Source organism: Hypanus sabinus, unplaced genomic scaffold (genome assembly GCF_030144855.1).
Source record: "Hypanus sabinus isolate sHypSab1 unplaced genomic scaffold, sHypSab1.hap1 scaffold_116, whole genome shotgun sequence".
Lineage (NCBI taxonomy): Eukaryota > Metazoa > Chordata > Chondrichthyes > Myliobatiformes > Dasyatidae > Hypanus > Hypanus sabinus.
Genome location: NW_026779218.1, coordinates 392,420 through 400,386, shown reverse-complemented (window position 1 = coordinate 400,386; position 7,967 = coordinate 392,420).

Sequence of the window (7,967 nt, the reverse complement as noted above, 5' to 3'; positions counted from 1 at the left end):
TTTAAACTGGGAGTAGAAGATTTGTTTCGGCCGACGTTCGTCTTTCATCCGAAAAACATAACCGCTCCATCTTAGTTGGTTCTTGATGACGTAGGCTTCAATGCTTGTTGTTGTTGCTTCATTTAGCACGCTGATGTTGGTTCGTCTATCTTCACAGCTGATATTTAAGATGTTTCGAAGACAGCATTGATGGAACTTTTCAAGTACTTTCAGATACCATCGGTATGTCGTCCAGGTTTCTGATGCATACAGGAGCTTTGGCATTACCACTGCTTTGTACACTAACATTTTGATATCTGTTCGGATGTCACTGAATGAGTAGGCGAAATGGCGTCCAACAGGTATTAAAGACACAATAGGAAGTTTGTGGGTGTTGTGGGTTGTGTCCTGGTTGTGGTGGTAGCTGAGCTAGAAGACAGTCAGGTAAATGTGCTGCTACTGATGGGATGAGGAAAGGACTGCAAATAAAGTGGACGAGCGTTTGGCACTTCATGTCAGAAAATATCTGGCTGAAGATGATAGATAGACGTAGGGGAAAGTGGGGTGTAAGGGTTTTGGATTGAATACACGGCGAGGGGAGAGACTGAGGAGTGAGGCTAGAGTGTTGCTTACTCGACGAAGTTGGTTGATCGGGTGGCAAAGGAGCACAGCACCACGATGCCGCGAGCTAGGATGAGATGTGCAGCATAGAGACGAGAGCGACCGACCGGGAGTTGGAGAGATCAAGACTAACCTAGCAGATAGTGGAGTAACACGCCTCCGAGAGCTGGGCATTGACTCACCCAAAAGCGGAAGATCGAGAAAATGGGGTTGACAGCTCCCCGTTACAAAATCTCTAGTGACGAATCAGAATCACTTTTCAGAATCAGGTTTATTATTAACGGCATGTGACATGAAATTTGTTAATATACTAGCAGCAGTTCAATGCAATACACAATGTAAAACAATGGTAACAGTAATAATAAATAAATAAATAAGTAAATAAACAAGCAAACAAACAAATAAATAAATAAATAAATGGATAGATAAATAAATAAATAAATAGATAAATAAATAGATAGATAGATAGATAAATAGATAAATAGATAAATAGATAAATAAATAGATAGATAGATAGATAGATAGATAGATAGATAGATAGATAGATAGATAGATAGATAGATAGATAGATAGATAGATAGATAGATAGATAGATAGATAAATAAATAAATAGATCTTATTCAGTATACTTTATACAGTGCATGCATACTGAATAGATTAAAATCGTGCAAAACAAAAATACAATATGTTAAAAAAGTGAGGTAGTGTCCAAGGGTTCAATGGCATTTTAAGAATCGGTTGGCAGACGGAATGAATCTGTACTTGTATCGCTGAGTTTGTGCCTTTTGGTTTCTGTGCCTCCTACCAAAAGGTAAATTGAGAAATAGGCTCTGGGTGCTGGAGGTCCTTAATAATGGCCGATGATTCTCTGAGACATCGCTCCTTGAAGATATCCTAGACTAATAACTAATATGGAGTTGACTACATCTACAATCATCAGCAACTTCTTTTGGTCCTGTGCAGTAGTCCCCAAGCCAGACAGTGAGGCAGCCTGTCAGAATGTTTTTCACTTGACGTCTATGGACGCCTTTTAGTGTATTTGTTGACATACTATATCATGCCGAAGAGAAATGACATGGATGCAATGAGATCTGAGGGCCTAAATGCAATAGCTATCAGTGAAGAAGTAGTACAGAACAAACTTGTGAACCAAGAGGTAGACAAGTCTCCTGGTCTTAATGGATTGCGTCCCAGAGTACTGAAATAAATGGCAGATTTGTAGTAGTGGCTTTAGTGTTAATTTAGCAAAAATCTCTGGACTCTGCGCAGGCCCCGTCGATTGGAAGAAGGCGGAAGTCATTAAGCTGTTCAGAAATATGTAGGCAAAAGTCAGGTATGCATAGGCCAGTTCTATAGTTGAGATCATGCTTGAAAATTTAATTTTAGAAGAATTCGAGAGGCAACAGCAATGTAATGGATCTATCAGGCAGAAGCAGCATGGATTCAGCGAAGTAAGGTCCTGTTTAACAAAGCTTTTGGCGTTATTTGAAGAAATAACAATCCGCAGTCCATAAAAGAAACAGGTGGACGTAATCTACTTGGATTTTCTGAAGGCGTACAGTAATGTGAAGCACAGAGGGCTTATCCATACGATGCTTCATCGAGTCGTGTATGATGAATTGGCATGGATAGTGGATTTTTTAATTAATAGAAAGCAGAAAGTTGGGGTATATGGATGATACTTTCTTGGTAATCTATGGAGAACGGTGTGCCGCAGGTGGGGGGGGGGGTGTGCTGTGCCCACAATTGTTCATGACATTCTGGAACGATCTGGAAGAGAAGTCCGTGCGTAGTGTACCTAAGTTGGCTGATGACACTAAATTGATTAGGAAAGCTAATTTTTTCAGAGGATACGGTGAGTCTGAAGAGAGATATAGATAGGCCAAGTAAGTAGGAAAGGATCTGGCACATGGAGTATATTGATGATAAATGCGAGGTTATGTACATTGGGAGAATAATGGAATTTGAGATTATTAAATGGTAAAGGACAACAGCATGCTGCTGTGCAGAGGGACTTGGGAGTGCCCGTTCATGACTCGCAAAGATCTTGGTTGTAGGTGCAGCAAGAATGTTGACTTTAATTGCTAGAGGGATTGAATTTAAGAGCAGTGAGGTTATACTGCAACTTCACAAGGTACCGATTAGCCGCATCTGGAGTACTGCATGCAGTCCTGGTCTCTTACTTGAAGAAGGATATACTCGCTTTGGGTCTGGTGCAGCTGAGATTCCCCAGGTTGATTCCAGAGATGAGGGTGTTAGACTATGCGGAGAGATTGACTCCCCTGGGTCTGTACTCGTTGGAAAGCAGACGAATGAAAGGAGTCTTATAAGAAACATTAAATTATAAAAGGGAAAGGTAAGATTGAGGCAGGAAAGTTGTTTTCATTGGCAGCTGAGACAAGAACTACGGGAACTAGCTTTAAGATTCGGGAGTCTAAATTTAGGAAGGAAGAAAGGATGAACTGATTTTCCTAATGCGTGTAAAAACGTCTGGAATTCTCTGCCCAGTGAAGCGGTGGAGGGTATATCATTAAATATATTTAAGGCAAGTTTCGAGGGATATTTGGATAGTAGGGGGATTAAGGGTTACGGAAAAAAGGTGGGTAGCTGGATATGAGTCCATGCTCAGATCAGCCGTGATCTTATTGAATGGGCAAGCAGTTTGGATGAGCCAGATGGCCGACTCCTGCTCCTCTTACTTTTGTTATTATTAACCAGAATGATGTTTTCCAACGATATAAGGAATGATTAAGCATATTTTCTCCAGTTATAAGTCACGTCAATGTATTTCCTTCATTTCCTGTTCAACCCCTTCCACCATAAACCCAATAATTTTATGTGTTCTGTAAAGGTGTCTCCCTTTATGCACATTATTGCAATAGTTTTGCCATAAGCTTGTATTTATCAAGCCTCCGAAGTGGAATTATTAACCAATTTCCTAACTAGTCAATCAACCCGCTCATTTCCCTCAACAACTCGCTAAGCAGTGACCCATATAGGAAAGATGTAACCCGATACTTAGTGTATGAAAAAAAAAAGGTTGATACGCTTCCAACAGTACATCTGACCTCCTGAGAGAATGACCTGTTTTGAGACTCATCAAACCGAAAGGAATCTGAGTAAATTACAACTTAATACGGACAGACATCCACCACCCACAGTAAACGAGACATGATGACAATCGAGGATGCTGATGAATGATTAGTAATACGTGTCTTCATCATTCCCTGTAATTCGGGCACAAAATCAGCAGCATCAACATTTCCAGTTAAATTATCTTTTGATCGAACTGTAAAAGTACTTAACATATTAGAATAATTTTCCTTAATATATCGATGAACCAAACAGCTTCTCAGGATTAGCGAAATACCTAAGCTTTAATAAGTCGTGTCACCTAAAATCAACTGAAGTCATAGTGGGAAATTTGGGGTTACCGAGAACGCGACAGTGGGACATAATGAAGACTCCAACAAAGCAAAGTTCCTCCAGTGATAGGAAGCCGCTCATGCAAAACTAATAACACTCTACTTGTGATGCTGGCATCTGTTGTCCAACTTACTCTGGACCTGATGATCATTCCTTTGCCCCGCAAATTGATCCAGTGTGTTTTCATCAGCTGTAACCACCGCAACTGTAAGAGCATTAATCCCCTTCTAATCAGTAAATCCGACGCTGTGGACGACTTAACGGCAGCACAACACAAACTTAAACCCTATGCTGGTATGACATCCAAACATATTAAGGTGAAGATGGAGCTGTTCCATAAGCCACACGGACAGAATCAATAACGGATCTAATTAAAAAATAAAAAAAATTGAAGAAATATTTTCAAGTAGCACTCCAAGAATACCGACTGAAATGCCTAAAGGGATTTAATGCCCCTTCCTATTTACCAGCTATTTTACTAATATCGTGCTTCCATATCAGCATGTTGTGCAGTCACAAGGCTAGAAATATTGCCACAGACACTTCTTCAACAGTATGATTAGTTAATTTATAATGAAGTGCAGGTCTATTAACCTGTCTGTAAAGTACGTAACTGTTGGATGCTGAAATCCCCATCTACTTGTCCACTGTTCGAAATCATTAATTGTAAAGCGCATCCCATATACAGTCAGATCGAAATTTCTACCTCTGATCAATAAAGCACCAATATCTGTATTTAACGAAGAACCCACTATAGTACCTATCGCAGAGAAAATATCATTAAAAATAATATTAAATAATAAGGGGCTACCAATGCGGCCTTGTGGGGACCCAATCTCTTCTTCACAGAAATACAAAAATAACTTGCTCACCCTTACCTACTAAGATCGTACAAGTTATAAACTCCGAACAATAAACATACACCCCTTACTGCTAATATCCAAATTTTAAAATGTCTTTCCTTCCAGGACACGTCACATGCATTTTAATATGAGAAATACTGTCATTACAGTACCTTTAATTATCTGCTTTCCTAGCACCAGTTTCCAGACATAAAACTGAATCGAATGTCATACTACCCTTCTGAAATCCACTTTGATAAAACGACATATCTCATCTTGTTTCCAAAACATAATTCAAACACTCGATTACCATATGTTCCGTAAGCTTACAGAAATGAGACAATCAAATATACAGCTTGGAGGATGTGCTAGGGCGCTCCCAGATTTGAGAACAGGCACTGCTAACGCCAGCTTCCATGAGGAAGGACGGTTTGCTTAACCTCCAAACGCAGTTCAGAAAATTTAATATTATCTGAAGATATTTTCCTGTCGTGTCCAATTATCCTGTCCTGGGGACGTCTGACGTGCATTAATAATGGCCTGCTTAAATTCACCGAAAGAAATCTCGCCATCAGTGAGACCACCATTGCCACAGTTGACTTCCAACACATCAGGGTATTCCCTAAGAAACTTATCCCCATATTGTTGAACTATTTCACTTAAATTATCCTTGATGTGTATGGCAGCTAATCACCTGGCCATTAACTTATCTATTTCATTTATTAATTCATTTCATCTGTTTCATTTTGCACTCATCAAACAAACCGCCTTTTTAATAAATCCCCAAACATCTCCAAGTTTTATATCCCTTCGAAACATTATCTCCTTTTAATGGCTTTTTAAATACGAAATCCTTTGATGAATAATATGACATAACCTTTTATTACCTTACCCATCAAACCTTCACTTAAGTCGTCGTACAAAACACAAACATTCTTTTCGGTAAGTTTCACATTAATTTTATTTTGCTCGATACGAAGAGACGTCTGAGCAGATGACTGAGAACGCCACACTCTGGGGTTACTGTGAGGACGTGAATGGGAATAGGTGGACGTATCCAAAAACGGAATAGCCCTTTGAATTACATCTGGCAGGATAATGAGGTACTGCATCGAAAGAGCGGTGCTTTGCTCGCAAACGTCTCCACCCGCCACCCTCCTCCACCACCCAATGCACTAATTCCTCGGAGCAGCCGTTCGAAAGGATAATCCAACAGGGAGATCAGAAGGTGAATGTGTGGAACTGGAGGCCAGACCAGACTCAGGGCGACAACCTATGTCTTGTGCTCACTACCTGGCTTTATTAATGATTTGATGCAGCGATGTGACCGGAAATTGCAGTGCACTGATCACCTGCTCCCTGAATTTCGACTGGGTTATCACATAAATAAATGTGTTCGTGCAGCAGCTGAAATCACTCAGCAAAAAGCCGACATTGTTAAAGATCCGTTCAGAATCATTGGAACCGATTTGTTTTTCTGAGACATACTTATATATGAAATTTGCAAAGTATGTCATCCAAAGGAGAATGAAATTGCCGGAGATGGTGAAGAGTAAAACCACAGACCTCCTCCTGCTCTCCATCTCCGGGTCATGGCCGTTCTCCTCCTTATTCTGACCCAATAGCCCCTTACGTATACGACTGGCCACTAAAATGTGCCTGACTGTCAGCGCATTGAGCAGCAATATCAGAATGAAAGGGAGAAACGGAGTTGAAACCGTATCGAGCCAGTCATATCCTACCCATCCGGGGTCAGTGAAAATATTTTTCCTGATCTTACAGAGCCACGGTATATTGTCGATGACTAGCCAGGGCTCAAAAGTGAAGTATCGGGGAACATTTCTCAGAAAGAACACTACACCGGTGGTTGTTAGAACCACAGCCGCAGTTTTTCCTGTGCAATATTTTGTTTTCAGCTTCTGGCAGCAAATGGCGATAAACCGATCAAAGGTGAACGTGACGGTGAACCAGACCGAAAAATCGGTGGCTGTGAATGCTAGTACGTTGATAAGACTGCACACAGGAGTGATGTCCATAAAAGTCCATGGGAAGTAATACCAAGTGATTTGAAACAAAATAACCTGCGTCACAACGGTCAGTAGATCCGCCGTCGCCATGGCCACCAGGTAGCGTGTGGTGCAGCTAGACAGGCCGCACTTTCCCCGGGATAGGATCACCATAGCCACTAAATTCACTGGAGAGAGTGAGATAGAGAGAACAGACACTTGGCATTACTGAAAATTGTTTCCGGAAATTAACACGGGATTTGGTTCATTTGGGCATCACAGTTGCTACAGTTCGTGAACGGCATCTAACCTGAGAAACGCGTCGGCTTGTCTCTGACCAGCGTTCTTTAATGTGCAATTAAAACAATGTGCGGGGAATCGTCAGCGATAAAATCGATCTACCTCAACAACAACAATCGGTGCTCTTCCTGTTCGAAGCCGTTGATAGTACCGGATTCTCTGATTTAACTAGGAGTGCTCAGGCCTCTGGAAACTCAGCATCTGATGGGGCCAAGAAGGGATTCAGAGGGCAGTAACACGCTCGAAGCAATGGAGGAACTCACCAGATCAGGCAACACCCATGGAATTGAAAAAAACTCGTTTAAGACACTTCTTCAGGCCGAGACGATGCCCTAGCTTCTGACGAGGGAAAACAGACTCAACTGAGTAACCAGAGGCTGAGAGTCTCCGTTAATGGATGAATTCTATGGAACTGTTCAATTCGACAACCCATGGCAGCAGATCTCTGCACACTGGTTCAGGTGATCACACCTAATCTTTGACCAACAGGCAGTGGCATCCGAGTGTGACAGACTCCATAGCCAGATGTCAAACATAGTTTCACTGGTCAATGACTCGGAAACAGCAATCTTCAGAACTTAAATCCCTCCCTGTTACTCCTCCTCATCGTCCACCGGGACAACACCGGACGAAGTTTTATTGAAAGCAGGAACAACGTTCGAATTGATTCCTTGAGTTAGAGGAGAGGCAGATATTTTATTTGCCATTAAATATGAAAAAATAAATCTGAGATTTGAAATGACAAGATCGATATCTCCGAGTCGTCATGTTCAAAGCTTGTAGATTGACAACG